Raw genomic sequence first — 27,483 nt, forward strand, 5'->3', positions numbered from 1 at the left:
AGTACCTGGCAATCGCAGACCATTATCTGCAACCTCAATAGACCTTTTTCAGGCAATCCCAGAACCCCCCGAGGGCACGCCAAGCACTATGGGAAAAGTGTGTACGGCGAGCCCGCCGGCTGTTCCGTCGCTCGCTGCTCGTTGGCACCGTGGAGCACCAAACGACAAACAAAAAAAGCGCGCGCCGCTGGTAGATTTATTAAAATCCTAAATACTACCAGTCTGAACGCACCTGCATGTCTCATAGCATGAAAATGCGAGAGAAATGATGCAGTCAGTGTAGGTATATTACCGAGCGGATGTATACCGGATGTAGCAGTTAAGCGGTATGCGAGTTATCACGTACCGGTATACATGCAGTAAAAACGTGCTATCGTGAGCAATGTGAGCTGGAACACCGAATTCGTATTTATTCAATGATTACTTGTTCACAAGCCACTACGGCATTTAATGCCATAGTGGCTCGTGATAGGGTTTAACCAAACTGTAGAGAGGTGTTACAGTGTTCAGGTATACAGATGATTATATTATTTTAATTGGCAAGTCATGCGCTGTACAAAGAAGTGAGCATATCCTAACGTGTTTAAAGAAAAAGGGATTGGACTAGAATTCACTTGCGAGATGCCTTGCTCTGATAATTTGCAGTTTCGTGATACATGCTTTTAAGTTTCACTGCGGAGCATGTTCAGTGAAATCGGTGTTCAATTTCGCGTCGGCGCATTCGAATGTTGTTAAACGAGGAATTGTGATGTTATGATTACACAAGGCATTGGAAAAAAACTTGCGCACATAAGATGAGCAGTAGTTTCCAGCTGCAAAGTGGTCAAAGAGGCGGATATCCTGCGTGTCGTTGTATCGGTTCGCGAAAATCTGTTCGCATAGCAAAGAAAGATTACACGGACGTTCTCCATCCATAAATAATGAGTAACTAGAAATACTGCAGTTATTCGCGTATGTATAAGAAGTTCTTCAGTAGCATGGCCTGAAGAACGTAGGGAACCGATGTGGGGCTCAGTCGCATTAAGGTCGCAGGGGTCTGCGGTTGGCAAAGAAAAAAATGCGGTCAGAGGCATGCCGATTGTTTTGTAAATTGTGTAGGAGTTAACCGTAAATTTCTCTTTCTTGTGTCCACATGTACATCAGCAAGATTGGTCGATGTATTAATACAGTGGAACTTCGATATACGTCCCCCGGTCCTGCGACGACCCGCGTTTTACGACGAATTGGCTTGGTCCCGGCAAAACCCCCATAGAAATAATGTATTAAAAACCTCAATTGTACGACGCAATTTTACGCCGGCCCCGCCTCGTACGACGCTTTGCTGGACTGTCCGAGAAAAAAAAGACCTACGATGACGCGGGCTGGCACGCAAACACACTGCGGCCGGGCGAAAAAAGTCGGGAAACGAGGAACCGAGTTCGTATCCGCGCTGCCACCACAGGGCCTCTTCAATTTTTCGACACGGTCGGCCATAGCTAGCCAGAGCCAACGTTGGCCGGATCCAGCCGGAGCGCATTCGTTTTGTCGCATTGCACTGCGCACTTCCGTTGTCGCCTTTTTTTTTTTCTCTCTCTCTTCTTTTGGGTGGTTTGTAGTGACCGTGACCGTTGTGACCGCAGTGACCGTTGTGAGCAGATAACATGGGATAATCTCGAGCTCGCTTTCTAGTATACGATAACTTTCACTACATTTCGTGTCGTTATACCGGACGTGTTGAACGGCGATTGTGGAGCCAATGTTTGCGAAGCCGCGGGAACCGGGAACTCGCCGCTGTCTAGCTACCAGAGGGCTGGGGCGTTTTAGCCGCTCGCGATTGTCGAAGGCTTGCAATCGAATAGGCCTACTGCCGTGTTGCCATTCAGCCATTCCTTCACGTGTTGCCTCTCGGTTGGTTGTGCTGCGCCGCAGCTGCTGTGTCCACGTGCAAAATTTCTGTGTTCGGTCATTGGGTGCGAGGAAGCTTCGAACTTTTGGTTGCGAGTGCTGCGTCTCGCAATGTCGCGGAACCGAAAACCGCTGACGCTCGGAGAAAAGCTTCGCATAATCGAGGAGGCAGAGAAGCGGAACGGAGCAACAAAGGCCAGCATTGCCCGCGACCTGAACATTCCCGAGTCGTCGCTGAAAAACGATCCTCGCGTAGAAGGACAGCATCCTACTAAATGCGGCAAAGTTCGGCCTGAACAGGAAGGCCAGCGAAAGATGGCAATATGCTGCCATGGAGAAGGCCCTCGTTGAGTGGTTGCGTCAGGCCCGCAGTTCAGGAATCGCCGTGGATGGCGCAATTTGAAGGAGAAGGCTGAGGACAGTTGCATTGCGCTGCGGCATTGACGACTTTAAAGCCTCCAATGGCTGGTTGGATCGCTTTAAAAAAATGCAGTGGAGTTGTGTACAGCCGCTGCTGTGGAGAGAGCGCGTCAGTCAGCTCCGACACTGTAGAAAAGTGGACTGCATTGCTGCCGGAATTGATACTGGGAATACAAACCGTCCGACGTGTTCAACGCAGACGAAACTGGATTATTTTATAATATGCAGCCAGAACAGACATTGGCATTCAAAGGAGAGAGCTGTCACGGGGTAAGCGAAGCAAAGAGCGTCTTACCGTATTGCTTTGGCGCTAATGAAGACGGCTCTGAAAAGCTTCCTGCCCTCGTGATCGGCAAGTTTGAGAAGCCGCGATGCTTCAAGAATTTGAAAAGGCTGCCGTGCCAGTACAACGTTCAACCGGAAAGCCTGGATGACGGCTTGCTATGTTTTCTACATATCTGCAGCAGCTGGACTCCAAAATGGGGCTAGAACAGAAAGATTCTTCTTCTGCTTGACAATGCGCCATGCCATCCATCAGATATGTCGCATTTGAGAAATGTGAAAGTTGTATTTCTGCCCCCCAATTGCACTAGCCAGCTGCAGCCACTTGACGCTGGCGTCATCAAGTGCATGAAACAGAAATATCGGAAGTTTCTGGTGCAGCGTCGGCTGGAGGGCATGGAACGCAAGCAGTTGGATAAGAAACTTTCTGTGCTTGACGCAATGCACTACATTGCTAGTGCATGGGACGCAGTCACGCCAGAAACTATCGCCAACTCCTTCAGGCACTGCGGCTTTAATAGAAGTGGTGCTTGTTCTACCAGTGAAGCTGCACTGCCTGTTGACGATGAACCAGAGTTCGGCAGCCTGGAGCTGCCTGGATCTTTCGCGGACTATGTTGGTGCCGACGACGACGTTGCAGTGTGCAGTGAAGTGTCGCTGGATGACATTATCGAAACCGTGCGTCCCGACACTGCGGGAACTTCCGACGAGGAAGCGATGGACGACGCTGCAGAGGCTAGCGTGTCCGTTCCGACTTACGCGGACGTGTTGTGGCTACGTCGACCACATTCGGCGGTTTTGCTTGCGCACGCGATGAGATCGGCGACTTGCTGCCAGAGGTTGCAGCTATCGAAAGAAAGCTGATGCGTCGTGGCTGGGCAAACTCTCGGAAGAAAATCACAGATTTTTTTAAAAGGTGAGAAATAAAGGTTCGTTCACACCTCCGATAAAATGCGTGGTTGTCATTTTTCAATTAATTTAATCTACGTTCCTCGGAGCAGCGTACGTTTGTGCCGCGGACTTTCTTAGGCATTATGTGCCCGCTGTTGTGGGGCAAAAATGACCGTCACTGCCTATATTCCGGTTTTTCGATTATACGACGCCCGGATTATACGACGATTTTGCGCAGGTCCCCTGAAAGTCGTATAATCGAAGTTCCACTGTATGTAAACGCGCCTCAGCGAACATCGAAATTCATTGAATGGAGCCGTCTCATCTCGCCTCTCCATGTCAGTCATGAAAATGAAATCCCATCTTCGAAAGCACAGTAATTTTGTACCATCAACCTAATCAAACAACGCGAGAAATTTCGGTGGCATATCATGTCACAAATAACGCCACACTTTGTCAGTCAACCTTCTCAGTCGTTACAAGACAAGGAATTCTACCTTATTAATCGACTGTAAGTACGCGCCTTGGTTGTTTGACTTTTCGTACCTCTTTATGACACGCGCGCGCACTCCCATTTTTTATGCTTTTTTTTTTCACGCGTGCAATAATCTTTCAGTTGTAAGTGAGCGCTGGTTGTGCATTTCCTTCTCCTTGTACTGCTCCTTTCTTTTTTCGCTCTAAGTATTATTCCAACCTGTACAGTTATAGCACCAACGAAGGTTTGTGGGCATTTCTCGTTCGTTACATATATGGTGCGAGCGACGCAATAGATGTATCCCATTTCCCCAAATGCCGACTATACTTCTAGTGTACTATTTCAGAACCTTACAGAACCTCACACTGTAGTCGTCGACAGTGTCGATGGACGTCGATTCCAATGCATCCGCGAATCATAGACCGCTCCTGCTCTTCATAGGCAACCGAGCTCTATTTTTTTTATTTATGCCGTAAGGCTTAATGGGGCCAAAAAAAAATAAATAAAAGGGGACGCTTCTGAGCCGCTCAGCTTAGTGTTACTGTATATGCTTAAAGGTAGCATATACAGTAACTCTAGCTCAACTGGTCCAATAGTGGGAGAGATGCAAATCGTCGAGAGGCCGTCGCAGCTAAGCACTGAAGTTCGTGATTGAATTGCGCAGTAACATGTTGCACCTTGCCAGATTCTCTGTGTCTAAGAAGTCCTGGCACGGCGCAAGCGGAAAGCTACAGCGCGAGGCCCGCGCGCTCGTCGCGGCGGCTGCTGCGGCGTACACACATTTCCCATGAGCGCTTGCGCGCCCGTTGGTGGCGCTCGTGTGCTTGAAAAGGTCTATTTGTAGCTTCCGTGCAACAGATAGGGTTGCATCTGCGATGAGCGAAGTGGCGTGAGCTTATGTGTGATACGTGGCAGTTTCTTACCCTTGTGTACATCCTGTTTTTACCAGACATCTACCAGGCCATTGTGAACCCGGGTCCCGACCTCGTCATCTGCGACGAAGGGCACCGCATCAAGAACTGCAATGCAAGCACTTCCACTGCACTCAAGAGCATACGAACTAAGTGAGTGGGCAAGCGAGCCATTGTTAGCATGCTCAGTAGTGTGCCGAAACCTTGTGCCGTAAGTTTGCATCGTTATTCCAGCATTTCATTTGAAGAGGGCTTCAAAGATGTCTCCTTACTGCTGTCTTAATCAGTCATTAGGTGAAATTATGATTAGAGGGTGTTGTCTAGCTTTTGTTCACTTGAGATACAGTAAAACCTCGCTAATTCGAACTCGGATAATTGGAAATTTCGGTTAATTCGAAGAACTTCTGCGGTCCCGTGTTTTTCAATGCAAATTTTACTGGATTATTTGAACAGCCCGCGGGGTTTCATCCGGATAATTCGTAATTCCCGCCGGCAGCAAGGACGTGAAACAGCCTTCCGGCGACGCTTATCTCGGACGTAGTTGGAGTACCGGAAACGGGTTAAAATGCGTTTTCCGTTTCGTGTTTTCCACGTTCGCGTTTTCCCGTTTTTCACGCATTCCGTTTCGCGTTTTTCACGTAGCTCGCGTGCTTGGACCATTCGCTTGCATTAGTCTTGTTTACTTCGCCGCCTACGCCTGCATTTGCCGCGTGCGAAGTCCTGACCGCTTGTTGGACTCACGATGCCGAAGTACAAGACGCTGACGCTGCGGGAGAAGGTGTCCTTAATCGAGGAGGCTGAGAAGTCGACGTGCACTAAGACCCAACTCGCCGAAAAGCACAGATGCCCTTGTCGACGCTCTCGACCATCTTGAAGAACAAAGAAAAGTTGCTCGAGGCATATGGGAAAACGCATTCGTCAAAGCGATCAAGGATTCGCTTCCCAACGTACCCGGACGTTGAGGTCGCTTTGATGAAGTGGCTGCAGCACGCAAACGCAGCTCATCTTCCCGTGAACGGCACCATCCTTCGGGAGAAGGCCGATGACCTGGCACTGCGCCTTGGCCACGAAGGCTTTAAGTGCAGTAATGGTTGGTTCGCCCGATTTAAAGAGCGAAATAACCTTACATACTTGACCGTGTGCGGGGAAAGCGGCAGCGCCGACACGAACGTCGTTGACGACTGGCAGATGCGTACGCTGGCACCGCTGCTGCAGGAGTTTGGAGAGGACGACGTCTACAACTTGGATGAGGCAGCCTTGTTCTACAAGATGCTTCCCACGAAAACATTTGCTGCCAAGGACACCACTGTCTCGGGGAGAAAGCAGCCCAAGGAGAGAATATCCATTTGTTCGGCGCGAACATGTCCGGGAACGACAAGCTTCCACTGCGTAATCGGCCGCGGGTAAGCCTAGGTGCTTTAAGAACGCGCGCCTTCCTCCGAGGGATGTCGTCATGTACAGACACAACAAGAAGGCCTGGATGACGGCGGCGATATTCGAGGAATACGTGCGGTTCCTTGACCGGAAGTTTGCCGCCAAAGGGCGGAAAGTGCTTTTTGTTATCGATAATTGCCCGGCCCACGGGGACATCAGAAACCTGGAAGCCGTCAAGATCGTCTTCCTCCCTGCGAATACTACGGCCATATCGCAGCCGATGGACCAAGGGGTGATCCTGTAAACGAGGAAGCTTTACCGCCACCACCTGTTGAAGCGGGTTCTGCTTTGCTACGACAGTGGAAAGCAATACCACATCGATCTGCTTGGTGCGATCTGTTTAATTGCCTTTGCCTGGAAGGAGTTGGAGTCAAAGGTGATCAGGCGCTGTTTTGAACATGCCGGGTTCCGCAAACAAGGTGGCGAAGATATTGATGAAGATTGCAGCTCGTCCGGCCTAGACGACGAGGGAGACTCGATGTGCGCCCGGATCACCGACTCCGGCGACGGCGAGGGACTAGGCTTCGTGGAGTATTCCAGTGTTGAGGCGGGGGTCCAAACATCGTACGCTGATGTACACGAGGACGTTGTCGACACTGGGCTAGACGGCGATGATGGTGACGATAACGAGCCCGCCCGCGCGCCCGCTTTGGCTTCAGTTGTCGATGCCGTGAACACCTTCCGCAGCTTTGTCGAGTGCAGCGGTGGTGACAGTGAAATGCTGAGTATTGTGAGCAGGTTTGAGAACATGGCACTTGGGGCGGCGAACTACCGCAATAAGCAGTCCAATATCACCGATTATTTCCAATAACCTTTTTCTCGCAAAGAAAATAAATGTGATTTCATCTTGTAGCGCTTGTTGCTTTTTTTCCTTCATTTCGGTTAATTTGAAAATCCGCTTAATTCGAAGAATTTTCGCGGTCCGGCGGCCTTCGAATTATCGAGGTTTTACTGTATCTACGGCTTACTAGGTTACAGAATTAAGATATCATACATTATCGTTGTGTACTGCAGCTGAAGCTTTCGGTAAACAAATCGGCGCCAAGGGCTAGCAAGCTTGCTATCTTGCAAATTTGTTCTTGGAAATAAGACAAACAGGAAATACACAGCAAAATGAAAGCTTACTGCCAGGATTCTATTGGGCTACTTTACAAGCTATCTGGACATTGAGCCTTACATTGATCAACTACTATGGCAGTGTGCTAACAGTATAGTCGGATACAACTTAACAAGCCTGGAGAGGCCCTACCCAGATCACTAAAGTGTGGCAGCCGATCGCCTCTGAGACTAGAAAAATAGTCCCGCTCATGCACTCTGCAATGTTCTTCGAAGGCAGGGTCACCAACCGTCCAGCTCACGACACCAGTATGGAGTGTGTCGTGCCCTCTGGTGCAGGCTTGCGTACATCTGCCTTTGAAGAAGGAATTCCGCAGACTTCTAAAGTTGGTACCCCACTATAGGCTTGCGAAAGTCGATGGTGGCGCCTCCCCTCGGCAGAAGGGGTCAGTGCATATGGGCGGTAATCAGCAGCGAGACGAGAAGCATAGGTCTCGTTCGGGCTAGCAGGCTGGTTGCGATCAACGAGACATGCGAAGTATGACCTTCACATTGCAAACGCGCCACTCAAATAGAGGCTTGACTTGCATGTTTTTACTCCTCTCGACGCAGGCGGAGCATCGTGCTGACGGGCTAACCATTGCCCAAAACAACCTGCTCGAGTACTGGTGCATGGTGGACTTGTGCGGCCCTCGTACCTGGGGCAAGCGCTCTGAGTTCTGCAACATGTTTGAGCGGCCCATCCAGAACGGACAGTGCCTGGACAGCACGCCAAGGACGGCAGCTCATGCGCTCCGCGCGCACGTCCTGCACAGCTGCTGCAGGGATTTGTACAGAGGTCGGTGTACCCACCCTGCTTGTTGTACGTTCATTTGTCGTGGTTTCATTAAGGGGGGACGCGGCTTTCGTATCGCGAAAAGCGGCAAAAAAATCGATTTTTTTGAAAATCACATTTTTCGTTTCTGTAGCCCTTTTTATATCCGATTCAAAATATCTTCACCGAAAACCGCGTAGAAGTGCTATAAAAAGATGTTGCGCCTGCTGAGGTGGCGAAAATTCTGGGGAAAATCGCAAAAAAACACTGATTTTCAAAAATCGTAGCTCCGCAACGACGCCACCGAGCGCCGATATCTTGGGCTCATCGGAAAGCGCATTTCTCCGTCTTCAAATCCCCGCCTCAGCTGGCTCCTCCCTTCGAAACAAGCGCACAAAAAGCAAATGTTCGAAGGTCGTTTTAGAGCCCTCAGATTGGCAGCGTCCGCCATGTGCCCCAGCGCGCCTCGCCATGGTCCGATGCTCGCTCAGGGAGATCGTGTCTGCAGCTTCGTGCGTCTCGAGCTCACGGCGCTCACGGCTGTCGAAAGTCGCGCTACTTGTGGCGTATTTGCAACGCTCTGTGTTCACGGGTCTCGACGATAACTTTGAACAAGAACTACCGTATTTACCCGCTTAATTTGCGCCCTGCATAATTGGCGCACCCCTAATATTTAGCCCGCTTTTGCTAAAAAAAAATATTACTGCATATTTTGCGCTCCCCGTCCCGCTCGAGCCAGCTCGCCGGCGCCTGGAGCGCACGGGGGAAAACTTTGAACGGACGCGCCCCCGCGACCCTCACCGAGCAGGACGAGCGCAGTCTTATTGCTGCGAGTGAGAAGTCCCTTCTTCCGATTACTTCTGTTCTATTCTCCGGAAACGCCGAGAGCGTACCAACCGTACCCGAACCAACCAAAATACTGTTCACGGGTCTGTCGGAACTGTTCGAGCGTTTCTCCCGCCGTGAGATGCATGCATGCATGCAAGCGACACGGCACGGACTACTTTTCTGCATCGGAGGCGTGCGAGGGCAGTCGCGCAACATTTCCCCTCGCTGACCCTCCTCCTCTGCGTCCGCGCTGCGACGCAGCCTTCGTTGCTTTCGGAAGTTTAGGTTTCGCGATCAGCCAGTTGCGTTTTCACTGTTCTCTTGCGCTGGGCCGCAATAACTATTCGGCAAAATTCAAGCTCACTGTTATAGAATTTGCCTAAGGAAACGGGAACCCGTGCCGCAGAAGAGTGGAAGCATGGAAAGTTTCCTGCCGTTGAAGAATACCTTTTCAGATATGTGCGAGAGCTTAGGCCCACCGGTATCGCCGCGTGCCGTGGCATCTCGTACTCCCCAGCATTGTCGCGAAGAGCTTCAAGAAGACGCCTCAACGCACTCGACGGAACCAAGGACGACGCGCTTTGGGAGGGCGGTGACAGCGGCCGCGGCGATGATTCTCAGTCGGACTTTTCAAACCAGTGATTCTGACTAGGACCGTTGCATGACCGAATCTGGCTGGTTAAAGTACGTGCTAATTCTGTTAAAAACCCTTCGTTGCGCTATAATTTATTTTCTTCTTTAATGTATTATTGTGCGTTATTTCAGATGTGCTCCGAAATTCTCCGCGTAATTTGCGCACCCCCTTTTCGGAGCTTCAAATTCGCGAAAAAAAGTGCGCAAATTATGCGAGTAAATACGGTACGTTGTAGTTTGGAACTACTACCGGAAGCCTCGGTGGGATTACGATGGCGCGCGCACTCGTAGCGAACATCGCAAACGCGCGTCTCGGACGACTCTCTAGCGTTGACTCGTCCGATCGTGGTTGGAGGTTCTGTATGCGCACTTCGGATGTCGTGACGAAGATGATCGCAGGACGACTCTTTGTACTCGCGACCACGCATTACGTACTTTGAAACATCGGGCACCGCGGCCGGCGCGTCTACTGCTTGGAGTCGTCACTAGGCCTAACTACGCTCACGGCGTCGCACGCGAGACGAACCTCGACACTTTGCGGGCAAGAACAACGCATTAGCGGACTCGCGGCAGTGTGCTACTTCGCAAGGAACGAAGCGCTTCCCCCGCCGGCTCCTCGGTACAGCGGAATGGTCATTTTACGCATCGGCAACGGAACCCCACGGCCAAGCTCGTCGCGCAGCGGGCCGGCGTCCCGAAATGCGAGGCCAACACGTTGCGCGCATATTTTTCGTCGCCGCACCTAGGCATATTGCGCATCGTCACTGAATGCCGCCACCCAGCACATCGCAGTGCCGACTTCCCGGAATATGCGGCCGAGCACTTAGAGGTGAAATAAAGCACTGGTGATGCAATTTAGGCGCGCTTGGGGCCGTGCTTGGTATCGCCGTAAGCGCTCATGAATCATCTGAAAAATAAAAGCCACGCAGAAAACCGTGTCCGCGACCGGGTGAATGATGAAGCGCATCGCAGGCGATGTTTACAAATTAACTTGACGAGTGAAACAGGGAGATGAATTCATATCTGCCCAGTTCACGTCTTGAATAAACAGCTAAGGAATTCCTATTCCACCAATGTCTTGGCCATAACTGCCTGTTATTTAGGAGGAAGGGATAGGTTGTCATGATGAGAGCCGCTCTTAGTATCCTATAAAAATGATTCAATGATCAATTGCAATCAGGCTGTTAATTATGTTAATGAGAGCATGAATACAAGAAAGCTGGCAAATCATCATAGTACATGACCTACTTGCATTACAATATCTTGTTTTTTGTCATGTCTATTACACCACTTCATAACTTTGTTTAAAATTCATGCTACATGTCTTTGTATAGCAGAAAAGGATTTTAAGAAAAAAGAAAGCAAACAAAGGCACAACAGATAAAAGGCCACATGTGCAGGAGGTCCAACCTTATAAACACATTAAAGATCACAATCTTCTTGTGTTTTAGAGAAGCAAGGCACCTCAAACTAAAGACAGGGCACTCAAGAAACTGCACATTACGAAGGACTCAAAATATTACGACCCCAGTGCCTTTTGATGAAGTAATATCGTTGGTACAACTTTAAAAGCAGTTTTTTCAAAACGACTTTTCTTGCTTCCTGCTTCGCTTGTTCCGCTGATTTCTCACTGACCGCTGGGTCTATTGCAGTTCCGTTTTTTGTTCTATATTCCTTGAAGCAACAGTTCATGGCGTGACATTCTTGCTTTTTCAGTATGGCCTTTTGATAATTAGCTATTTGACGAGTTGCACAAGGCCTCGATGCCTGTTGCACAGTCACCTCATGAAAAATGAAAACTAAAAAAAATTTTGTTGCAAATAAAAAAATCTAAGAATGTCATGCCCGCAATCAGACATCTGAGAATGCATAGCACTTTGAACGAGTTTCCTATCACATTTTTTAACGAGTCAGACTCTGAACAAGAGCAGAAGGTGAAATATATTGTACATCAAAAAGTTGTAAAGATATATTCATGAAATTTCTACAGTAGCATTAAAAAACATTTCAAATAAGTGTGCCAATTTTCATCAAAATCCATGAAGAAATAAGAAAGTTGTACCGAAAGCCACGTCCCCCCTTAATGCAGCGTTCCAAGACATCTTGGTTACTTGAGAAACGTATCTTTTTTTCCTTTTTGAGTAGATTTTTATGAAACTTTCACAGCTTCTGTATTTTTATGCGCTGATTTCAAATACAGTCGCCGACTGATTTTTCGGACCTGGCGGGGACCGAAAAAAAGTCAGAAAAATCGAACAGTCCGAAAAATTCGTTTTCGCCAAAAATGTGAAATTTGTTGCATCAGGCAGGCTTAAAAATGTCCTTGATGCCTCATTCTACGCTTAGAGGTAACTTGGTTTGCTCGTATTTGCGCCAAGGTGACATAGTCACCGTAAACGCTTGACAAAAGTGTCACCGCGTTGGCGATCTCCGCCGCGGACGGCTGCGGAAATCGCGCAATGGCACAGATGGCGGAGCGATGGCGTCAAGCACACAAAATTCGATGCCGCAGATAGCCGCTGAGAAGCACACGTCTCGATGCAACGCGACACAAAACGTGCGGAATGGCGACTGAAACAAGCTGCAACAAAATAAAAGAGCCCTTCCTCCGCCTCCTCTCCAATACGGTGTGATGGCGATAGTGCTGACCATGTGCTGACCGAAGACGAAAAAAATGGCGTCCCATGCCGCGTTTTCTAAAAGCAGACACGGCCTCCGAAACTTATGACGTGCACTTTTCAATCTTGGCGGCATAAAAGCCATTTTAAGACCAAGTTTAGCCAAGCCAGCGGAAAATCCAACATGGCGGCATTCACAGTGGTTCGGTGCGTGGCTCAAAACGCACGATTTAGTCCGAAAAATCCAACTTTCAGGGGCAAATTCGTCCGAAAAAATCGGTCGAAAAAATGCATTAGCTCTATGGGATCCCTGACGGTTGCATTTATGAAGTCCGGAATATCCAACAAGTCCGAATTTTTGGAGTCGGAAAATCGGTCGGCGACTGTATGCAGTTATGTTCTAATGCAGTATGTGGTTTTTAAGGTATTAAATAGTTTTTGTGTTGTTAGGAGCAAGGCTTACTTCTAAACTGTGATAGTTATAAAGCAATCTAAAAGACAGGTCACGTAAACACTTAAAAATGCCTAAATTTTTTTGACAGATGGGCTAGCACCGCTAGGGCATTCATGAGCAACCAGTGAAATGTATTGTTAGAGATATTTCTAGCCGCATTTATTGCTGGTTAGGCAGGAACTCAGTGATAAAGCACCCCTGATGTTTTGTCGAGTCTTTCCTTTTTTTTTTTTTACACCATCTCCTTTTTTGTGTGTGTGATAATTGCAAGTGCACCATTAGCAAGGCTTATATCAGCACTAAATTAATTGAATCACTTGCAGGCGAGGCCATGCGGTGCTCCGGGACGCCCTTCCCCGCAAGGAGGAGCACGTGCTGCTCATTCGGATGACGCCCATCCAGCGGACGCTGTACCGGGAGTTTGTCAAGGAGTTTCTTCACAACTACAGGGTCACCAACCCTCTCAAGTTCTTTGCGGTCTGCTGCAAGGTCAGAGTCGTTCTCTCTCGAAACCGAAAATGTTGAAAGATGCGTATAATGTGCTCTGTTCTAATGCACGCTTTGAGCAGAGATTGACTGAAGTTGATGGGTCTCTCAAAAGAATACTGGCACAGCGTGGCACTATCTATTGCACTACGCGAGGGTGCTAACCCTCGAACCAGAAGTGCAGCCAGGATTATTTTTGAAAGGGGCTGGCGGTGAAGAATTGCCCCTGTAGATGCTGTGCAAAGACAACCGTTGATAGAACTTTCATCGAAGTTTGACCATCGTCAATAACCTGAAAAGCTTCTGTTGAAACCCTCATTGGCACAGTGTTCTCGAAGCTCTCAATAAATTTTTGTGCATGAGTCAACAGGACGAAAGACCTTTAAAAGCCCTTGGGTGTTCACCTTTTTTTTTTTCACCATTGCCTTCATTCTTGTAAGTTGTAACACCTCTCCTCCTCTCTTATACCCTGTCACACGGGCACCCGTGAACTCCGTTTAACTCCCTCGTCTTTTCCTCGAGGGAGATGGGGTTCATGTCACACGGTCACCATTTCGCTGAGGAAGTTAAATGGAGCTTTTGGTGGAGGGAGTTCGGTTATGCCCATTTCAGCTTGATGGAGTACTCTCGTTCCCAGCCAGCTACTGCTACGCTGAAAACCGCACTAGCAAAATCGTCCTAATGAGCTCAATTATAATTTTAAAAACTGTGCTCTTGTTTGCGCAGCATTTCACGCCCCGTAGTGTAAGTTTTAGTTGTATTTTTTCGGACATCAGCGCTTGTACTCTCCACACCAACGCCTCGCCAAGCCCACCGCTGTGAAGTGTCACGCCATATTTGTTTCTGCACGTGTGAGGCGCACGCACAAGCACTGTGACAGCAATGGTGATTCCGAGCACTTCATCAACACACAAAAACACGTTTTTGTTGCTTTAAAGGCGACTGCGCAGGCAGAAAATTTGACGTTTCGACGAGCGCAGCAGCGCTGTTTATGCCCCATGCGGCAACCGTCGAAAGCTTGCACCGAGCCGTGTAGCACGGCCACAACTCCATTCTCGTAATGCTCCATCAGGGATTTAAATGCCGAACGGAGTGAAATGGAGTTTGGTGGTGGCCGTGTGACAGAGGTATTACACCTGTTTCCTTTCCACAACGCTGTGAGAAACATTGATTCAGGCCGACCTCTCAGTTTTGTCTACCACTTATAGATACCCCTCTCCGCTAATATTGATATCGCGAGCCTCATTGTTGAGATGTGCTTCTTCATTCTTACGCCTGTGTAAAACTATGCTTTCATCAATTATGTTATGCATTGGTGCATTTGCAATCGTGACAGTGCGACGAAAGAGTAATAAACGCACGACCTGGATGTTTTTGTCAGGTGTGGAACCACCCCGACATCCTGTTCCACCTGGTGCAAGATAAGAAGAACGAGGTGGGCCTAGACATCGACTTGGACATCGACTTGATAGGCCCCACGGTCAAGGAGACACACGCCAAGAAGCACCACCATCACCATCACCACCACCACCACACCAACTCAGCAGGTCAGCAGGCCACCACTCTTTACGTTACAGAGCAGCATGCGTGCCAAATTTGACTCGAGGGAATGCCGAAGATGTTAGACAATTTCACTTGTATTTGTCATTTCCCATTTAAAAAGTACCAAGAGCACCCCTCGGTGAGCCAGAAAACTGGCAAAAAAGAATAAAAAAGTAAACGAGGTGGTGCAACGTTGAGGTTCCCACACCAACTTGTGGGGATGTCATTGATTTTGATGGCACCTGCAAGGGCTTACATAGTTCATTAGAATTAAAATAAGTAGGGGTGTGCGAATATTCGAAATTTCGAATATTTTTCGAATTGTGTTTGCTATTCGATTCGATTCGCACTGAAATTTTGCTATTCGAACTATTCGAACTTCCCAAACACAAATGCAGTCAACGTCCGGTTGAAAGTGACCCCTTCAGATTTTCAATATGCTTCACCTCATTACACTCTCGTATTGCGGCAAAGCTGCCTTTCAAGCTCCGTTGCGGTCGAACTTAGCCAAGAGACAAAGTCCGGTTGGAAATGGTCCCTAGATTTTCAATATGCTTCACCTCATCACACCCCCGTATTGCGGCAAAGCTGCCTTTCAAGCTCCGTTACGGTCGAACTTAGGCAAGAGACAGTCAACGTCTGATTGGAAGTGGCCCCTAGATTTTCAATATGCTTCACCTCCTCACACCCCCGTATTGCGGCAAAGCTGCCTTTCAAGGTCCATTACGGTCGAACTTGGCCAAGAGACGGTCAACGTCCGTTTGGAAGTGGTCCCTAGATTTTCAATATGCTTCACCTCATCACACCCCCGTATTGCGGAAAAGCCGCCTTTCAAGCTCTGCTACGGTCGCAAATGTAATAACTCCAGAAAACGCTGGTTTCAACATGGAGATGAAAGATGTGGCAGAGGTGGGGGCTCAATTAATGCTGTTTTGGACCTGAAATTTGGGCAGGAAGTCCGAAAAATCGGACGCCGAAGCTTTTTAGCATCCAAAATTTCAGATGTTCTTATATATCGACGTTTACGAGGCAGATTTGGAACTCCGGACTTGAAGGGAGCACACCCTTGTCCGCCACATCAGTTGGCCTTCCACAGCAGTTGAAAGAGGAGGAGAGGCTGAGGAAATGGCATCTCTGCCTATCACGTGTAAAGTGTTGTCGGCAACACTTTGGTTGCACCAAATCATGTACATAAAATGCAATTCGGCCTCTACATTGCCTCACTTTTGATAAGAAAGACAACTATGAAATATGACCCCACCAGCGCTTCATCAACCTAGCGAAAAGAAACACTTTCATGTTGCGATCTCACAAGAACGTACTTAGGGATTCTCTGCAACTTTTTCTGTAATTTCACTTCGAATTATTCGAAAAATGTTTAAGAAATATTAGAAAATTATTCGAAATTATTCGATTCGATTCGCACTCAATCTTTATTATTCGAATTCGCTTCGCACCCAAAATTTTGCTATTCGCACAGCTCTAAAAATAAGTTCATCATAAAACAGCGCGCACACACAAATACAAAAGAAGGAAGAACTGACGACTTCTTTTTGTATTTGTGTGTGTGTGTGCTGTTTTATGATGAAGTTCAACCAACTCGCCCAAATAGCTACTTTGCTAAAATAAGTTGCACTATGCTGTAAGTGAACCAGAGAATTCACATACAGTGGAACTTCGATTATACGACTTTCAGGGGACCGCGCAAAATCGTCGTATAATCCGGGCGTCGTATAATCGAAAAACCGAGAATATAGGCAGTGACGGTCATTTTTGCCCCACAACAGCGGGCACATAATGCCTAAGAAAGTCCGCGGCACAAACGTACGCTGCTCCGAGGAACGTAGATTAAATTAATTGAAAAAATGACAACCACGCATTTTATCGGAGGTGTGAACGAACCTTTATTTCTCACCTTTTAAAAAAATCTGTGATTTTCTTCCGAGAGTTTGCCCAGCCACGACGCATCAGCTTTCTTTCGATAGCTGCAACATCTGGCAGCAAGTCGCCGATCTCATCGCGTGCGCAAGCAAACCGCCGAATGTGGTCGACGTAGCACAACACGTCCGCGTAAGTCGGAACGGACACGCTAGCCTCTGCAGCGTCGTCCATCTCTTCCTCGTCGGAAGTTCCCGCAGTGTCGGGACGCACAGTTTCGATAATGTCATCCAGCGACACTTCACTGCACACTGCAACGTCGTCGTCGGCACCAACATAGTCCGCGAAAGATCCAGGCAGCTCCAGGCTGCCGAACTCTGGTTCATCGTCAACAGGCAGTGCAGCTTCACTGGTAGAACAAGCACCACTTCTATTAAAGCCGCAGTGCCTGAAGGAGTTGGCGATAGTTTCTGGCGTGACTGCGTCCCATGCACTAGCAATGTAGTGCATTGCGTCAAGCACAGAAAGTTTCTTATCCAACTGCTTGCGTTCCATGCCCGCCAGCCGACGCTGCACCAGAAACTTCCGATATTTCTGTTTCATGCACTTGATGACGCCAGCGTCAAGTGGCTGCAGCTGGCTAGTGCAATTGGGGGGCAGAAATACAACTTTCACATTTCTCAAATGCGACATATCTGATGGATGGCATGGCGCATTGTCAAGCAGAAGAAGAATCTTTCTGTTCTTAGCCCCCATTTTGGAGTCCAGCTGCTGCAGATATGTAGAAAACATAGCAGCCGTCATCCAGGCTTTCCGGTTGAACGTGTACTGGCACGGCAGCCTTTTCAAATTCTTGAAGCATCGCGGCTTCTCAAACTTGCCGATCACGAGGGCAGGAAGCTTTTCAGAGCCGTCTTCATTAGCGCAAAGCAATACGGTAAGACGCTCTTTGCTTCGCTTACCCCCGTGACAGCTCTCTCCTTTGAATGCCAATGTCTGTTCTGGCTGCATATTATAAAATAATCCAGTTTCGTCTGCGTTGAACACGTCGGACGGTTTGTATTCCCGTATCAATTCCGGCAGCAATGCAGTCCACTTTTCTACAGTGTCGGAGCTGACTGACACGCTCTCTCCACAGCAGCGGCTGTACACAACTCCACTGCGTTTTTTAAAGCGATCCAACCAGCCATTGGAGGCTTTAAAGTCGTCAATGCCGCAGCGCAATGCAACTGTCTCAGCCTTCTCCTTCAAAATTGCGCCATCCACGGCGATTCCTGAACTGCGGGCCTGACGCAACCACTCAACGAGGGCCTTCTCCATGGCAGCATATTTGCCATCTTTCGCGGCCTTCCTGTTCAGGCCGAACTTTGCCGCATTTAGTAGGATGCTGTCCTTCTTCGCGAGGATCGTTTTCAGCGACGACTCGGGAATGTTCAGGTCGCGGGCAATGCTGGCCTTTGTTGCTCCGTTCCGCTTCTCTGCCTCCTCGATTATGCCAAGCTTTTCTCCGAGCGTCAGCGGTTTTCGGTTCCGCGACATTGCGAGACGCAGCACTCGCAACCAAAAGTTCGAAAGCTTCCTCGCACACCAATGACCGAACACAGAAAATTTTGCACGTGGACACAGCAGCTGCGGCGCAGCACAACCAACCGATGAGGCAAACACGTGAAGGAATGGCTGAATGGCAGCACGGCAGTAGCGGCAGTAGGCCTATTCGATTTGCAAGCTTCGACCAATCGCGAGCGGCTAAAACGCCCCAGCCCTCTGGTAGCTAGACAGCGGCGAGTTCCGGTTCCCGCGGCTGTCGCAAACATTGGCTCAACAATCGCCGTTCAACACGTCCGGTATAACGACACGAAATGTAGTGAAAGTTATCGTATACTAGAAAGCGAGCTCGAGATTATCTGCCATGTTATCTGCTCACAACGGTCACAACGGTCACGGTCACTACAAAACCACCCAAAAGAAGAGAGAGAGAAAAAAAAAAAAAAAGGCGACAACGGAAGTGCGCAGTGCAATGCGACAAAACGAATGCGCTCCGGCTGGCTCCGGCCAACGTTGGCTCTGGCTAGCTATGGCCGACCGCGTGTCGAAAAATTGAAGAGGCCCTGTGGTGGCAGCGCGGATACGAACTCGGTTCCTCGGTTTCCCGACTTTTTTCGCCCGGCCGCAGTGTGTTTGCGTGCCAGCCCGCGTCATCGTAGGTCTTTTTTTTTCTCGGACAGTCCAGCAAAGCGTCGTACGAGGCGGGGCCGGCGTAAAATTGCGTCGTACAATTGAGGTTTTTAATACATTATTTCTATGGGGGTTTTGCCGGGACCAAGCCAATTCGTCGTAAAACGCGGGTCGTCGCAGGACCGGGGGACGTATAATCGAAGTTCCACTGTAGCATGTTTCAAGAGATCTTATTGAGTCGATGCAGCTGAAATAAATTAAAAGGACATTGAAATCAGTGATGTCACGCTAACAGCCAGGTGTTGGGGTTTCGGCGCTAAATGCAAGGAGTTGAGCTTCTTACTTTTCTTGAAAGGGTTTCACTAATCTCTGATGAATGAAGCCAGATTCTAATGTCTTGGGTGTTTGCAAGCGAAGCTTGTGTTGCCTCATAAGTGTCATTGGCGTTGTAGGTGTGACCGCGAAAAAAAAACGCAGTGCCTGCAAGTGCAAAGAAGTACGGCCGTTGAAGGTGCGCCGGTAACATGCGTATTTTTATGCGGTGTTTTACAATAATCTATGCTCTCTCGAGTGCGGGCTCGTCGGCGATCATCCGTTTCTGATGCGGCAATCTGACTTTTTATCGAGGTCACTCGTCGTTTCATGTTGCCACGTTTCATTGTTGCCTGGATATGAATGCATGACCGTCATTGTTTCCTGTAGCAACTGAAGTGTAGTGCTGCTAAACACAAGGATGGTGGTCCAATTCCGGACATGGAGGAAGGAAGCAATAAGGAGGGAGCATTGCGCAACGCAATAGAAAGAAAGTGCAGTAGACTCTGAATAAGCGGAAATGTCTTCAACGAAATTGCTGCCTTAGTGGAACAACTGCCTCAGATATGATTGGTTTCAGACCTGAATTCTGCACCCCTGTCCATCCCTCAGTAAACGGAACTTTTGTTAAACGGAACATGTTGTTCTGATCCCTCCATATTCCCGTTTAACGAGCGTCTACTGTAGTATGCCAAGCACACACCTATCAAGCCTTGCTTGCCCCCACATTTCCAGTAGGGCAAGGGCTCCTAAATTTTTTGTTCATTTCATGCACATTGCGCGTGCAGGCCTCCCAGACTCCGTAGTTGCGGAAAACAGCTGTGTGGGGCCGGACGGCAGCCTGGCCGGGTGCGTGGACCCCCTGGGTCAGCCGCAGGACTCCCCGTACAGTGCCTACGGGGCCAACTGCGACGGTGTCCCAACGGCCGTGTCCGGCATGGGACTGAACAAGCCCAAGTACACGCAGGAGCAAGGGGTCATCGCGCCTTTTCGGGAGAAGTCGGACAACAACATCAGCTACGAATGGGTAAGTGGAGAGCGTGCCACAGCATTAAAAATTGTGCGCACGCACACTTTATAGGTCTCGTTCTTTATATGAGGGGTCTCCCATAAGCAGGGTGCCACATTCTCATGTTTCTGATTAACCCCTATTTTGATGTAAGCCCAATGGTGTCTCTTATACAAAAGTGTGTGTTACATCAGTGCCTCTTATAAAGGGGTTCAACTGTATTCGTAAGCCCCGGCACAGTGGTCCAGTGGTTATGGCGCACGGATGCTGACCCGAAGGTCGCAGGATTGAATCCCGGCCGCGGCGGATGCATTTTCGATGGAGGCAAAAATGTTTGAGGCCCGTGTACTTAGATTTAGGTGCACATTAAAGAACCCCAGGTGGTCGAAATTTCCGGAGCTCTACACTACGGCGTCTCTCATTATCATATCGTGGTTTTGGGACGTTGAACCCCAACAATTATTATTTATTAACACTGTCTCCCCGTGTCGTGCCAGGCGTACCCGCTGATGGAGAAGTACCTGCCGGACATGCTGGACAACAGCTACAAGTTCCTCGTGCTCATGACCATCGTGGAGCAGACGCTGGGTGTGGGCGACAAGCTGCTTGTCTTCAGCCAGTCCCTGTCCACACTGGACCTTGTCGAGCGGTTCCTGAGCCGCCGTGAGGTGCCCCTCCGGCCGGGCCTCCCCCATGGGGAGAAGTGGATGCGGGGGAAAAACTATTTCCGTGAGTAATTGCATAATTAGTGGCAGCATCGTTCGTCCTGCATGCCTTGTTACTTTGTCCAGGTACAAAAACCATGTTCCATGAAGCCAGCTATCAACTAGTCCATCTTAGTCTCTTCAAAAGGGGCCTTGAACCACCTTTCCAAGTAATCATCGAATGAGCTCAGTATCAGAGTTTAATGCCCTGCGAGTCAATTTTCACAAAAATTTCTCGAATCCGTCGCGAAATGAGTTACAGGGATTTGTCGCACACTGTGTTTTCTCTCTTCTCTCGTCCCGACGAGCGCACTGGAAGCTACACAGATGGCACAAGGGAAGGAAGTTATGTCAGTGTGTTTCGTGACCTTGAGCGCGCGTGATAAAACACGATCTCATTCTACCATTGTGATTCCTGTGCTGGCTAGCTGTGCAATGCTTGCAGACTACGGAGCGCGCGTCGGCACGTGATGACACCCCGTGGCGCATCTAATCCAAATGCCGCTCTTGATTTATGTCGTCTTTTGGTCAATAGCATGCTCTCTGTTGTTCAGTGTCAAACATCAGGCGCCGCTAGCTTCGGAGAGAGTGAGCACAGGCCTCTGTTTGAAAAGAGGGCATCTGATAAAATGGCAACATCCACGCTCTGCTTGTAATGTCTCCTTGCCCCGCACAACTGCAAGGTTTGGCTGAGCTGTTCATAGCAGTGTCTGCTTTCCGCAGGATGTGCTTTTTCACCAGGCACGAGGGGTGGTTCGTGACCACTTTAGTAGTGACGCGCTGTTTCACTGAACCTGACGAATTTCTTTCGTCGTTATCAGGCCTGGACGGGAGCACGTCGGCGCAGGAGCGCGAGAAGCTCATCAACGAGTACAACTGCAACCAGGCGGTGAGCCTGTTCCTGCTGTCGACGCGGGCGGGTTGCCTGGGCATCAACCTGACGGGCGCCAACCGCATCGTGGTGCTGGACGCCTCGTGGAACCCCTGCCACGACGCCCAGGCCGTGTGTCGCATCTACCGGTATGGCCAGGCCAAGCAGTGCCACATCTACCGACTGGTGTGCGACAACTGCCTCGAGAAGCGCATCTACGACCGGCAGGTCAACAAGCAGGGCATGTCGGGTCAGTTCCGGTTCTGCATTTTAGCGAGGCAGACTGTGGGCCACGGTTGCTGCTGCATGTTTAGCGCGAAGAAGAGACTTAGGAGGACAGAGATGTAGGGCAACAAAGACATGATGTTATGTCTTTGTCATTCTACAGTGCCCTTTGTCATTGTAAATTGTCGTCTTACAGAAGAAATGACAGAGGACACAAGGACACGGTGCTTTTGGCACAGCATGGAAATGGGACATTATGCTTTGTCCTCACGTCTTCTGTCATCCTGCATCATTTCTTTGCACTGAACCTCGGAGCAAAAATTGCATCGCTCTTTAATGTTTACTAATTTGGGGTTGTTTTTAAGCTTTTACCAATGTTATGTCCAGTTGATTGGAAAGTTAGGTCTGTTCTTGATTGAAATGGAGATTTGGGTGCCTCACTTATATATGCGTCTGGGTAATTCACACCGCATTGTACAGCAGCTGTTGTTGCACGGCGGCTGTGTTGTGCTGCTGCTAACCATGGGGATGCAGGTTCGATTCCCAGCCACAGGAGCCACATTTTGATGGGGGCTAAACGCAAAATATGTTAGTGTACTTACATTCGGATGCACATTAAAGAGCCCCTGGTGGTCAGAATTAACATGAACTTAATCTTCTTTAGTGTGAAGTGAGTGCGGTAATCTTATCATGTGGGGTGCAGACCGCGTGGTGGATGAGATGAACCCGGAGGCCAACCTGACCTGGAAGGACGTCAGCACCCTGGTGCAGGACAACGAGGACGACCCTCCTGTGCAGGACCTCTCGGCCGTCGCCAGCGGTTTCTCCGACTCGGTGCTGCGTACGCTCACCATGGAGTACTCACACTGCCTCACCAAGGTAAGTCGTGTCATGTTGTACTTCTGTGTCCTAAGGAACAGGGAAAAGGTACTCCTCTTCTGCCTATTAGCTTCAAGTAAAGTGCAGGCAGGTGTTCAATTGCAAGAGTTGCATGCAGAGGTGTTTAGTTCAGGTGCTCACTGCAAGATGTAGGCACGTGTTCAAGAGTTGCATGCTCAGGCATCATCCTGTGCAGGAGGCAAACAGGCTTTTAAGATTTACATGTTCAGGTGTTCAGTGCAAGAGGTAGGCGGGTGTGTAAGAGTTGCATGCTCCGGTGTTCTGTGGAAGAGGCAGGCGAGTGTACATATGTTCAGGTGTTCACTTGCAAGAGTTGCATGTTCAGTGCAAGAGACAGGTGGATGTACAGATGTTCAAGAGCTGCACATTCGCGTTTCAGTGCAAGGGCAGGTGGGAGTGCAAGTGTTCAAGAGCTGCATGTTCAGGTGTTAGTGCAAGAGGCAGGTAGGTGTGCAGGTGTTCAAGAGTGGCATGTTATAGGTGTTCAGTGCAAGAGGCAGGTGTGTGTGCAGGGGCTCAAGAGTTGCACATTCAGGTGTTCAGTGCAAGAGGCAGGTGGGTGTGCAGGTTATCAAGAGCTGCATGTTCAGTGCCAGGGCAGGTGGGTGTGCAGGTGTTCAAGAGCTGCACGTTCACGTGTTCAGTGCAAGAGGCAGGTAGGTGTGCAGGTGTTCAAGAGCTGATGTTATAGTTCACGTGTTCAGTGCAAGAGGCAGGTAGGTGTGCAGGTGTTCAAGAGCTGATATAGGTGTTCAGTGCAAGAGGCACGTGTGTGCAGGGGCTCAACAGTTGCACATTCAGGTGTGCAGTGCAAGAGTGAGGTGGGTGTGCTGGTGTTCAAGAGTTGCATGTTGTGGTGTTTAGTGCAAGAGGCAGCTGAATGTGCAGGTGTTCAAGAGCTGCATCTTCAGGTGTTCACTGCAAGAGGCAGCTGGGTGTGCAGGTATTCAGTGCAAGGGGCAAGCAAGGGTTCAGTTGCCCACATGTGTCCTTGTTGGTAGCACTTGCCAGTCTGCACTATTGCCATCCCGTTTCCCACTTCGTCCATTGTGTATCATCCTCGTTTTTTACATTCCCCTGTGTTGTGTGCAGGAACCGTTTGAGCATGAGTCTCTCCTGCTAGACCGCAAGGACCTGAAGCTGACCAAATTTGAGAAGCGGCTGGCCAAGCAGAGCTACGAGCTGGAAAAGAGGGCCACCCTCCATGGAGGACGCACGTACATGCATGCCGCCAACTACTCCAACGGGTGAGCCTTCGAATAAGCTTGAACAGGCCCTTTTGCAACATGGCACCTTTGGTTGCACACTGAAATTGTGCAACCACAGGTGCCATCTTGGAAGGGCTCTACCTGAAATGTTACTCAAATCAGTTCATTAGTGGACGATGAGAGGCGATTGAACAATTCGTTTACCCTGCCTTCAGGGTGCATGCACAGAGAAACACAAAATTTTGCACATTACCAATGAATATGATTAAAACTGTGATTACTGTGTAACCAGTGCAATGTTGTTGGTTAATTACTTTTGGTTCGATGAGGACAAAACAGAAATGTTGTCAGTGCACTAGCGAAACATTTATTAGCCTTTTAACAAAGAGTTAGCTGCCAGCCTGCATTGCAGAAACACAAGCACACAGGTAGCGCACATTGCAAAAGAGCCAGTTTGCCACTTTTCTAAATGGCCCATTGGTATGTTACAAAATAATAGCCACGTTCGAAGTGGTATGAGGGTCGGTCTTTATGACTGTTAATAATTCAGTTTCTATAATCAAAGCCTTTGAATGAAATCAAGCCTCTCATTGCGTAGAAAAAGGGGTTTATTGAGAATAAACCGTAGCCCACCTTTGTGGGTGGCTGCTGTTGGGAACGGTTCAGAAGCACAAGAGCCCTTCATCCTCATCCTCGTTGCGCTTGTTCCAACACCCTCTTCACTTTCACAATCACGCGATGCTTTGACAGTTGACGACATCGTCGTACTTTCTTGCAACACAGGTACCAGACGTGGCAGAACCGGCAGGGCACGGTGACGTTCCTCGGGCCGGGCCCGACGCAAACCACGCCTTCGCCGATGCAGCCCGGTTCGCAGAACGGGGACATGCCCGTCTGGGGCACACCGAACGTCATGCAGTCCTTGCTGCGACAAGGCATGACTGTACAGAGGATGCGGGTGCCTGCAAGTGAGTTCTGAGTCGCTTTGTGCGTTGGGGACTTAGACAGTTTTCTTGCTCTGTTCCCAACAAAATGGCATTTTTGGTTATTTTTGAGGTAGTTTTCGTCTACTCCTTCAGTTTTACATGCCTTATTTACTTGACTGTAACTTGCCTCAGATTATATAACCATAAAAAGAGAAGTGGCATGCCTCTGATTTTCACAGTCAAGGGTGAAACCTGTAGAATGTACCTTCACAAAACGTGAAGTCATTTGTGCCCAATGTTGTCACTGTCAGACAGTTATTTGTTGCTGTCCATGGCCAACTCCGTGCAGCTCTTTACAATTCTGATTCAGCAATTCATGAATGACTTAATATTAGGGGTGTGCAAATATTTGAAATTTTCAATATTTTTCTAATAGTGTTTGCTATTTGATTCGATTCGCACTGGAATTTTACTATTCGAACTATTCGAGCTTCCCTAAAACAAATACAGTCAACGTCCGATTGAAAGTGACTCCTTCAGATTTTCAATATGCTTCACCTCATGACACCCTGGCATTGCGGCAAAGCTGCCTTTCACGCTATGTTACGGTCGAACTTTGCCAAGACACAGTCAATGTCTGATTGGAAGTGGTCCCTAGATTTTCAATATGCTTCACCTCATCACACCTCGGTATTGTGGCAAAGCTGCCTTTCAAGCTCCGTTACGGTCTAACTTCGATTGGAAGTAGTCCCTAGATTTTCAATATGCTTCACCTTATCACACACCGGTACTGCAGCAAAGCTGCCTTTCAAGGTCAGTTACGGTCGAACTTAGCCAAGAGACAGTCAACGTCCGTTTGGAAGTGGTCCCTAGATTTTCAATATGCTTCACCTCATCACACCCCCGTATTGCGGAAAAGCCGCCTTTCAAGCTCTGCTACGGTCGCAAATGTAATAACTCCAGAAAACGCTGGTTTCAACATGGAGATGAAAGATGTGGCAGAGGTGGGGGCTCAATTAATGCTGTTTTGCACCTGAAATTAGGGCAGGAAGTCCGAAAAATCGGAAGCCGAAGCTTTTTAGCATCCAAAATTTCAGATGTTCTTATAGATCGACGTCTACGAGGCAGATTTGGAACTCGGACTTGAAGGAACCATGCCCTTGTCCGCCCCATCAGTTGAACTTCCACAGAAGTTGAAAGAGAAAGAGTGGCTGAGGAAATGGAATCTCTGCCTATCACGTGTAAAGTGTTGTCGGCAACACTTTGGTTGCACCAAATCATGTACGTAAATACCATTCGGCCTCTGCATTGCCTCATTCTTGATAAGAAAGACAACTATGAAATATGACCGCACTAGCGCTTCATCAACCTAGCGAAAAGAAACACTTTCATGTTGCTATCTCACAAGCACATACTTAGGGATTCTCTGCAACTTTTTCTGTAATTTCACTTCGAATTATTCGAAAAATATTTGAGAAATATTCGAAAATTATTCGAAATTATTCGATTCGATTCGCACTCAATCTTTATTATTCGAATTCGCTTCGCACCCAAAATTTTGCTATTCGCACAGCTCTACCGATAAGCGTAAACTCGGGCAATGTGGTTGTGTCTTCATGGGTGAAGTTACAGCCACAAAAACGTGGATTGTGGCATTAAACGGATAGCGAGAGCGCGACGCTCATTGCAGCGATGAGCTGACGGGATTCCGCTCGCCAGATGCCTCACGAACATTGCACGATGTCGCAGCTTTACAAGTCACCAATTGCTAGAAATTGCTAGATATGTGCTACACAACACGGCTAGGGAAATTAATCATGTCCAAGAAAAGAAACCTCGAGATAAACACTGTCGCTCAGCTCACGTCAACACGGAATACGTTGTAACACAGGCAGACGACGCTCGCTGCCCACAGGAGGTTCAGTGACGTGTACTGGACATATCCAATCAGACCAGCCGCCTGCGTGACGTCGCGCTTCCAATACGACGCGCACTGGAAGTGGGCGGTTTGAAAACGCGTTTGGCTGAGCCGCTGTGATCGGTGGCGATTCGCAGCTTCAAAGCCTTGTAATAAATTACACAGTTTACGCACAGAGCTTAAATCTGTCTGTAAATGATCCTTAGGACTTGCTCTACCGGCTCAATGTGTTCGTACAAAATCGTCAAAACCGTTTCAGAGTCCCTTTAACAGAGCTCTCTCAAGGTGTGAAAAACTGCGAGTTGGTTAAAAAGTACGGCATGAGCAAGTCAACCATATCGACGTTCCTGAAAAACAAGGACACGATCATCAGTGCCGATGCCAACTCGACTGACAGAAAGCGTCTGCAGAGGGCCACCTACGCGGACGTAAGACACGCTACTGAAATGGTTCGTCGACGCGCGGGCTCGGAACATTCCGGTCCTATGATGCTGGCCAAAGCGAAGGACTTCGCATTCCTGTTGTACTTTCCCGACTTCTGTCCCGGAAATGGCTGGCTACATCGGTTCAAGGTGCACCATGGCATTGTTTTCAAATCGATAGTTGGTGAGGCGGCCTCGGTAAGTGAC

The 27,483-nt window shown here is 48.8% G+C and overlaps 1 pseudogene; it reads left to right on the plus strand.

Moving 5' to 3' along the window:
- LOC119406302 (helicase ARIP4-like) overlaps positions 1–27,483 on the plus strand; it is a 55,327-nt pseudogene that overhangs the window by 16,124 nt on the left and 11,720 nt on the right.

Source organism: Rhipicephalus sanguineus, chromosome 10, assembly GCF_013339695.2.
Source record: "Rhipicephalus sanguineus isolate Rsan-2018 chromosome 10, BIME_Rsan_1.4, whole genome shotgun sequence".
Taxonomy (NCBI): domain Eukaryota; kingdom Metazoa; phylum Arthropoda; class Arachnida; order Ixodida; family Ixodidae; genus Rhipicephalus; species Rhipicephalus sanguineus.